Source organism: Pan paniscus, chromosome 4, assembly GCF_029289425.2.
Source record: "Pan paniscus chromosome 4, NHGRI_mPanPan1-v2.0_pri, whole genome shotgun sequence".
Lineage (NCBI taxonomy): Eukaryota > Metazoa > Chordata > Mammalia > Primates > Hominidae > Pan > Pan paniscus.
Window position 1 is genome coordinate 137282393 of NC_073253.2, and position 9582 is coordinate 137291974.

Genomic DNA, 9582 nt, shown 5'->3' on the forward strand with positions numbered 1-9582 from the left:
TTAACGTGGCAAACACTTACAGGCGAGTTCCTGAAAAATAAGAGCACCTCTTAGCAATTCTTTTGGGAAAGGAAGAATCCTGTTGTCACAGGATAGATGTCCTCACCCTCTAATTTTTCCGTTCATAATTTCAGGAATCCTCTCCAGGATTTGAAGAGGAAAAGGTGGAACAGAGTCTATGATCACTGTTCCACAGACTGGGGAAAGCCCAGGGGAGCCTTTGTCACTGACAGTAGCCAGCATGGCTCAGACTGTAGGCTCCGGCCACCAGCAACACCTTCCCTGTAGGCATCTGGATAAAGATGCGGGCTCCTTGGCCCACCTTGACTTACTGGAGCCGTATCTCAAGGATGGTGCCCATGACCCTGCATTTTTAGCACATTTCCTAAGCTATAGTCTTATTCTAACATTAATGGGGAGGAGCCTGGGGCAGGACTGCAATCACTGTTAAAGGAGCGAGTATGTTTACAAAGCGCCTCATAGATTACTGCCTTTTTGTAACTGGACCCGTGTTTGTCTGCTCTGCTCTGCTCTGCCATTCAAAAGCCAAACACAAGAGGTGAGGTTTGGTGGGAGGAAAAGCAGGTTTTAATCAGACAGCCAGCAAACCAAAAAGATGGTGAGCTAGTGTTCTAAAATACCATCTTAAATTTTAACATTTACCTTAGGGTTCTTAAAGGGAAACTTGGTGTGGGAGGCATGAGGGAGCGGTGCAGGGTACAGCATCTGTGTGTCTTGTTCCTATGGCTATCTTGGGTAATTGCCTGTTCAGAGGTCTGGTTGGTGTTATCTTGATTTTGGCCTGATGGTGGTGGACTAATTGTTCATGACTCCTCCTAAACAGGAGGATTCCAAAAAGAAAACGCCGTGCCTGGTTTCAAGATTAGCCTTTGGGATTTCTTAAGCAAGAGCATAATTAGATAAGCACGTATAACCAGATGGGGAAGAAACGAAGAGGTGAGAGGGGAAGGAAGGAAGAAAAAGAAAGTGGGTGTTTCAATAGCAAAGACGTGGAATCAACCCAAATGCCCATCAACGATAGACAGGATAAAGAAAATGTGGTACATATAGACCATGGAACACTATGCAGCCATAAGAAGGAATGAGATCATGTCCTTTGCAGGGACATGGATGAAGCTGGAAGCCATTATCTTCAGCAAACTAACACAAGAACAGAAAACCAAACACTGCATGTTCTCACTTGTAAGTGGGAGTTGAACAATGAGGACACATGGACACAGGGAGGGGAACAACACACACCGGGCCTGTTGCGGGAGCGCAGTAGCAGGGAGAGTATTAGGAAAAATAGCTAATGCATGCAGGGCTTAATACCTAGGTGATGGGTTGATAGGTGCAGCAAACCACCATGGCATACATTCACCTAGGTAATAAACCTGCACATCCTGCTCATGTACCTCAGAACTAAAAAAATTAAAAAAGAAAAGAAAGTGGGTGTTTCATTTTTTGTTTTTTTGTTTTGTTTCGTTTTCTTGAGACAGGGTCTCCCTCTGTCACCCAGGTTGGAATGCAGTGGTGCAATCTCAGCTCACTGCAACCTTGACTTCCTAGGCTCAAGCGATCCTGCCATCTCAGCCTCCCAAGTAGCTGGGACTACAGGTGCACACCACCACATCTGGCTAATTTTTGTATTTTTTTGTAGAGACAGGGTTTCACCATGTTGCCCAGGCTGGGAGAGTGGGTGATTTTTAAAACTGAGGTCTCTGGTTACATTTTCTAGGAGTCTGTGATTTCACTCTCACATGTCTTCCCTGCACAACTTATTGTCATGGCTTCGTTTATTTTGTTACCGTCAACTTCCTTATTACACTGTGGTTCTAAGACTCCCCCCTTGAAGAATATGGTAGGGGAGCAAGCACTCTCTCTGTTTCTCCTTCCAGAAGGCTGTTTGCACATTATCTAACATCTTCCGGGCCTCTCAGCCTTTTTCTTACTTCTGGTCTTTGCTGCAGGTGTTCAATTATTGAGCAGGTTGGGAAGGTACCTCTAGAATGTGCAAAAGACCCATACCCCTTGTGAAGCTCAAAGATGAAATTTATATGAAATCAGTTTGTCTTTGGATTTGAGGCACTGATAATTTGTAGCTAATTTAATATGAACTGGACTGAGAGAACTAGAGCCTGTTTGTTTTATCTCCCTGGCTGGCCTTCCCCTCCCTCCTTCCTGTTTGTGTACTTCTTGTCTCTAGCTACTATTGCAGACTTCATTTATCATCTGAGGGTGCCTGAGGTGCCCTGGAGGATGTCACTCCTTCTAGGTGGAGGAGTGAATGCAGAGGGGACCTATATCTGTGCCTGGCTGTGGGTGGGGGCTTAATAAGAGATGCCATATGCATGTGGGAAGAAAGAAAGAAATGCATGTAAAACACCTTGCTACAACTCAACAACAATAACAAAAAACAACCAATTAAAAAATGGGCAAAGTACTTGAGTTGAAGAACTTTGATATACAAATGGCTAGCTAATAAGCACATGAAAAGATACCCAGCATCACTAATCTTTTTTAAAATTTTAAAAATTTTTTTTATTTTTTGAGACGGAGTTTCACTCTTGTTGCCCAGGCTGGAGTGCAATGGCGCGATCTCGGCTCACCACAACCTCTGCCTCCCAGGTTCAAGCAATTCTCCTGCCTCAGCCTCCTGAGTAGCTGGGATTACAGGCATGCACCACCATGCCCGGCTAATTTTGTATTTTTAGTAGAGACAGGGTTTCTCCATGTTGGTCAAGCTGATCTCGAACTCCCGACCCAAGGTGATCCACCTGCCTCGGCCTGCCAAAGTGCTGGGATTACAGGCATGAGCCACTGTGCCCAGCCCTACTAATCTTTACGTAAACGCAAATCCAAACTGCAATGAGATACAAGTCACACCCATTAGGATGGCTACTATCAAAACAACAGCACAGAACAAGTGTTGGCAAGGGTGTGGAGAAATTGGAACCCTTGTGCACTGTTGGTAAGAATGTAAAATGGTGCGGCCATTATGGAAAACAGTATAGCGGTTTGTCAAAAATCAAACAGGTAGCTGGGTGTGGTGGCTCATGCTTGTAATCCTAGCACTTTGGGAGGCTGAGGTGGGTGGCTCACTGGAGCGCAGGAGTTTGAGACCACCCTGGGCAACGTAGTGAGGCCTTGTCTCTTTTTATTTTATTTTTTATTTTTGAAATGAGTTTCGCTCTTGTTGCCCAGGCTGGAGTGCAATGGCATGATCTCAGCTCACTGCAACCTCCGCCTCCCAGATTCAAGCAATTCTCCTGCCTCAGCCTCCCAAGTAGCTGGGATTACAGGCGTTAGGCACCACTCCTGGCTAATTTTTGTACTTTTACTAGAGATGGGGTTTCACCATGTTGGTCAGGCTGGTCTCGAACTCCTGACCTCTTCCGCCTGCCTCAGCCTCCCAAAGTGCTAGGATTACAGGTGTGAGCCACTGTGCCCAGCCTCTTTTTATTTTTTTTAAGTTAAAAAAAAAATCAAACAGACTTGCCATATGATCTATCAATATAACTTCCTTTTTTTTTTTTTTTTTTTTTTTAGAAAAGATGTTTATTCAGGCCTGATGTCTCGATACAGCTAGATGTACAAAAATATATCATTCAAAGTCACGAAAACCATCATCATATTGGTGTGACCTCCTTCCTCCCCTTGGGCACAGCCTTTGCAACTGGCCCCTTCCCAGCTGCCTCCTTTGAAATCTAGGAGTTGGGGGAAGGGTCACTTCTTGGCAGCTTCCTCCTGGGCGGCCAAATCTGCCTTCTTCTGAGCAGCCAGGAAGATGGCTTGTTCCTTCTGGAAAGCTGCAAACTCTTCTGAACTGAGGCTGTTGGCCGGGCCCCCTTTTCAATCCCAGCTGCTGCCTTCATGAAGTAGGAAACAGTGGGTTGTCCAATCTTGATTTCAAATGTCCCGTCAGGCTTCACAAAAATCTTGGTAAGCAGAGGAATGCCTTCCTTGATGTCCTTTGTCCTCTCATTGAACTCCTTGCAAAATTGGTTGATGGAAGCCCTTCTCTGACCCAGCACTGGGCCTAGTGGGGGCCCGGGCATGGCCAGGCCTGCCCGCACGATGGTCCGGATCACATCGCCGACCTCGAGCTTCCTGAGGCCCCGGGTGGCCCGGCCGAGCTTTGACATGATGTGGGGCTGCTGGCTTTAGTTCACCTCAGGGCCGATCTATCAATATAACTTCTGGGTGCATGTCCAAAAGAATTGAAAGCAGAATCTTGAAGAGGTATTTGTACACTGTTAAAAGAAAAACTTCAGCCGAATTTAAATTTAAAGGAGTTTAACTGACCAATGAAGGATTCACGAATTGGGCAGCCCCCAGAATCACAGCCAATTCAGAGAGACTCCAGCACAGCCACGTGGCGGAAGATTTATAGATAAAAAAGGGAAATGATGTAGGGAAATTGGAAGTGAGGTATAAAAACAGCTGGATTGGTTACAGGTTGGCGTTGCCTTATTTGAACACAATTTGAACACTTAGCAGTCTATGAGTGGTTGAAGTTTGGCTGCTGGGACTTGCCAAGACTCAGCTATTGTTACAGGTGCACACTCCTAAGTTAGGTTTTCAATCTTGTCTGCCTATTAAGCTAGGTTACAGTTCATCCACAAGGACTCAAATAGAGAAGTACGGAGTCCTTCTCAGGCCATATTTAGTTTGCTTTAACAACACCTATATTCCTGGCAGCATTATTTACAATACAGGTAGTTAAAACATGGAACTAACCCAAGCGTCCATCAACAGATGAATGGATAGATAAGCAAAATGTGGTACATACATACAATGGAATATTATTCAGCCTTAAAAAGGAAGAAAATTCTGACACATGCTATAACATGAATGAACCTTGAACAGACTATGCTAAGTGAAATAAGCCAGTCACGAAAGGACAAATACTGTTTGATTCATATAGCTGTAGGTCTATGTGTACCTGGAGTAGTCAAATTCATAGAGACAGAAAGTAGAAGGGTGGCTGCTGGGGGCTGAGGGAGGAGAACAGGAGTTATTGTTTAATGATACAGAGTTTTAGTTTGGGAAAATGAAAAAAATTCTAGAGATGGATGGTGGTGGTGATGGTTGCACATCAATGTGAATGTACTTCACCAACTGTGCACCTAAAAATGGTTAAAATGGCCGGGCGCTGTGGCTCACACCTGTAATCCCAGCACTTTGGGAGGCCGAGGCGGGAGGATCACGAGGTCAGGAGATCAAGACCATCCTGGCCAACATGGTGAAACCCCATCTCTACTAAAAATACAAAAATTAGCTGGGCATGGTGGTGCGTACCTGTAATCCCAGCTACTCTGGAGGCTGAGGCAGGAGAATTGCTTGAACCAGGGAATCAGAGGTTGCAGTGAGCCGAGTTCACGCTACTGCACTCCAGCCTGGTGACAGAGAGAGACTCCGTCTCAAAAAAAAAAAAAAACAGTTAAAATGGTAAATTTTATGTTATGTATATTTTACCACAATTTTTAAAAGTGGAGGCAATAAGAGTACCTACCTCAAGCATTGTAAGTAGTTGCCAGTATTTATTAAGCATTTACTGTGTTGTCAGCACTGTTCCAAGAACTTTAGGCACATATTTATCTCACTTAATCCTTGCACAAATCTTTAAGGTGAATTTATATAGATAAGATATATATCTGTTATATATGATATATAGATATGCTATATCAATGTCTCTCACATTTTTTTTTTTTTGCTGTTTCACAAATGGAGAGGCTGAAGTCTAGTGGCACTAATTGTCACTCATCTAGTAAAAGGCGGAGTCAGATATGATACCCAGACCTGGTCTCTGGTGTAGTTTCTTCTTCTTCTTTTTTTTTTTTTTTTTAACAGCAATAACTTCAGCATCTCTTGTAATTTCTTCCCTTCCTTTCTTCCTTTCTCTTTCTTTCTTTCTTTTCTTTCTCTCTCTCCCTTTCTCTTTCTTTTTCTTTTCTTTCTTTCTTTCTTTTTCTCTCTCTTTCTTTCTTTTTTCCCTCCCTTCCTTCCTTCCTTCTTTCCTTCCTTCCTTCCTTCCCTCCCCTCTCCCCACTCCCCTCCTTTCCCCTCCCCTCCCTTTCCTTTCGCCTCCCAGGTTCAAGTGAGTCTCCTACCTCAGGCTCCTGAGTAGCTGGGATTACAGGTGCATGCCACCATGCCCAGATAATTTTTGTATTTTAGTAGAAATGGAGTTTCTCCATCTTGGCCAGGCTAGCCTTGAACTTGTGACCTCAGGTGATCCACCCGCCATGGCCTCCCAAAGTGCTGGGATTACAGACATGAACCACCATGCCTGGCCATTTCTTAGACTAGGGACTTGGCCTTGGCACTGCTGTTTCCCCAGTACCTAAAACTGTGCCTGACACATAGTAGGCTCTTAAAACAATTTGCTGACTGAAAAAGAAACTCCAGAGTGTATTGTCTCTCTGCCAAATGGGATAATGCATGGAAAGCACTCTGAGTGGTGCCTGGCACGTGGTGAATGGTCAGTATATGGAAGTAATGGTCACTGCTGTGATGGGCCCGTCTGTATGGCAGGGAGCTCTGAGAAGGGATATAAAATTCACCCTCCTCCAGCCCTGTCTTATGAGCCAGGGTGTGGCCCTGGGGGTGACTCTTCCATCCTCAGCCTGGCCCTATGTGTTCCTCCTTCTCAGCCTCCTTCTGCCTTTGTATTGTTTGTTTGCCTCTCTGCTCCCAGTTGCACAGAGTTCCAGTAAGAACAAGGTGGTGGCATCTTTTGGTCCTCCTCTACAGCACCCTGTGTACAGGGCTGGGGGACAGGGCTTCTCTTCCCAGTGAGTTCTGAGAGTGCCCAGAGGAACTAAAGTCTGGGGCAACACCCTTACTTGCTCCGTACTAAAGTCTGGGGCAACACCCTTACTTGCTCCGTTTCTTGCATGACCTTGACCTTGACAGCTAGCCTTGGTATCTGATGGTAACTTTATCCAAGTTAGGAAGCATTTCACTCAGAAACAAGAAGAAAAAGAACAAAGAAAAAAAGAAAAGAAAAGATTTCAGAATATTGAAAGGCAATCTAAATTCTTGTTTTTGTTTTGTTTTGTTTTTTGATACTGAGTTTCGCTCTTGTTGCCCAGGCTGGAGTGCAATGGCGTGACCTAGGCTCACTGCAACCTCTGCCTCCTGGGTGCAAGCGATTCTCCTGCTTCAGCCTCCCAAGTAGCTGGGATTACAGGCACCCGCCACCATGCCTGGCTAATTTTTTGTATTTTTAGAAGAGATGGGGTTTCACCATGTTGGCTAGGCTGGTCTCAAACTACTGATGTCAGGTAATCCACCCACCTTGGCCTCCTAAAGTGCTGGGATTACAGGCGTAAGCCACTGCACCCAGCCTGGCAACCTAAATTCTTAAAATGGATTTATGATAGGATTTAAAAAAGAGACTGTCCACTCAAAGTTAGAGTACTGTTCCATGTCTTTTTTTGTTTAACGGTTTAGTATATGTACTTTCCCATGGCTGACGGTCAGCCCTGTGGGCAGCCATTTTGTCTGTGGTCTCAACAAACAGGAAGTTCCCATGTGGGGAGATGCCTGAACTGGGAAGAGCATGGCTCTGGGGATATCATCTGGGTGAGGAGTGGGAGCCTTTGCCCTTTGCCCTAGGAAAACAAAAAGGAAATCTCTACTGTGACTACAAAATAAGCTCTTCTAGAGAAATCTGCACCATTTGCTGTCTTTAAGGTGTTGGGTCTCAGAAAATAACACCCCAAAATGAAGGCCTCAGAAACAACATCAGGAACAAAAGTTTTTCTCTGACCTTCTGCCGTCCTGTCTCCCCAGTCCCATTCTAGCCTTAGAAACTAGGATCCCTCTTCCCTAAGGTGATTCATAGCAACCAGAGTCCCTTTTCCCTAAAGCCAGCCATAAAACTTGAAAATATTACTCTAACTTTCTCCCCACTTTTCTGTGTAAAAAACTGGCAGTAAAGAAATGGTCTGACCTACCTTGTTTGATTGCAGGTCATAAGACCCCCATTGTAGAGAGGGTCCTGCCTCACACCAGAAGGAAAGAATGCTGCTCAGAGACGCCAAGAAGAATCTAGACAGACAAGCCTGGCTGGGTTATCCCATTCAGTCTAGAGTGTTTATTTATTTATTTATTTATTTTGAGACAGAGTCTCCCCGTCACCCAGGCTGGAATGCAGTGGCACGATCTCTGCTCACCGCAAACTATGCCTCCTGGGTTCAAGTGATTCTCATGACTCAGCCTCCCAAGTAGCTGGGACTACAGGCACGCGCCACCATGCCTGGCTTATTTTTGTATTTTTAGTATAGACAGGGTTTCACCATGTTGGTCAGGTTGGTCTTTAACTCCTCACCTTGAGTGATCTGCCCTTCTAGGCCTCCTAAAGTGCTGGGATTACAGCACGAGCCACCGTGCCCAGCCAGAGCATATCTTTTTGGTCCAATCGTATTTCTTTTTTTTTTTTTTAATTTTTTTAATTTAATTATTATTATACTTTAAGTTTTAGGGTACATGTGCACAATGTGCAGGTTAGTTACATATGCATACATGTGCCATGCTGGTGTGCTGCACCCATTAACTCATCATTTAGCATTAGGTATATCTCCTAAAGCTATCCCTCCCCCCTCCCCCCACCCCACAACAGTCCCCAGAGTGTGATGTTCCCCTTCCTGTGTCCATGTGTTCTCATTGTTCAATTCCCACCTATGAGTGAGAATATGCGGTGTTTGGTTTTTTGTTCTTGCGATAGTTTACTGAGAATGATGATTTCCAATTTCATCCATGTCCCTACAAAGGACATGAACTCATCATTTTTTATGGCTGCATAGTATTCCATGGTGTATATGTGCCACATTTTCATAATCCAGTCTATCATTGTTGGACATTTGGGTTGGTTCCAAGTCTTTGCTATTGTGAATAGTGCCGCAATAAACATACGTGTGCATGTGTCTTTATAGCAGCATGATTTATAGTCCTTTGGGTATATACCCAGTAATGGGATGGCTGGGTCAAATGGTATTTCTAGTTCTAGATCCCTGAGGAATCGCCACACTGACTTCCACAATGGTTGAACTAGTTTACAGTCCCACCAACAGTGTAAAAGTGTTCCTATTTCTCCACATCCTCTCCAGCACCTGTTGTTTCCTGACTTTTTAATGATTGCCATTCTAACTGGTGTGAGATGGTATCTCATTGTGGTTTTGATTTGCATTTCTCTGATGGCCAGTGATGGTGAGCATTTTTTCATGTGTTTTTTGGCTGCATAAATGTCTTCTTTTGAGAAGTGTCTGTTCATGTCCTTTGCCCACTTTTTGATGGAGTTGTTTGTTTTTTTCTTGTAAATTTGTTTGAGTTCTTTGTAGATTCTGGATATTAGCCCTTTGTCAGATGAGTAGGTTGCGAAAATTTTCTCTCATTTTGTAGGTTGCCTGTTCACTCTGATGGTAGTTTCTTTTGCTGTGCAGAAGCTCTTTAGTTTAATTAGATCCCATTTGTCAATTTTGGCTTTTGTTGCCATTGCTTTTGGTGTTTTAGACATGAAGTCCTTGCCCATGCCTATGTCCTGAATGGTAATGCCTAGGTTTTCTTCTAGGATTT

General features: G+C 44.3%; 1 pseudogene; it reads right to left on the minus strand.

Moving 5' to 3' along the window:
* Positions 1 to 204: 204 nt before the first annotated feature.
* LOC129397821 (large ribosomal subunit protein uL11m-like) lies at positions 205 to 4443 on the minus strand (annotated as a pseudogene).
* Between the last annotated feature and the right edge of the window lie 5139 nt (positions 4444 to 9582).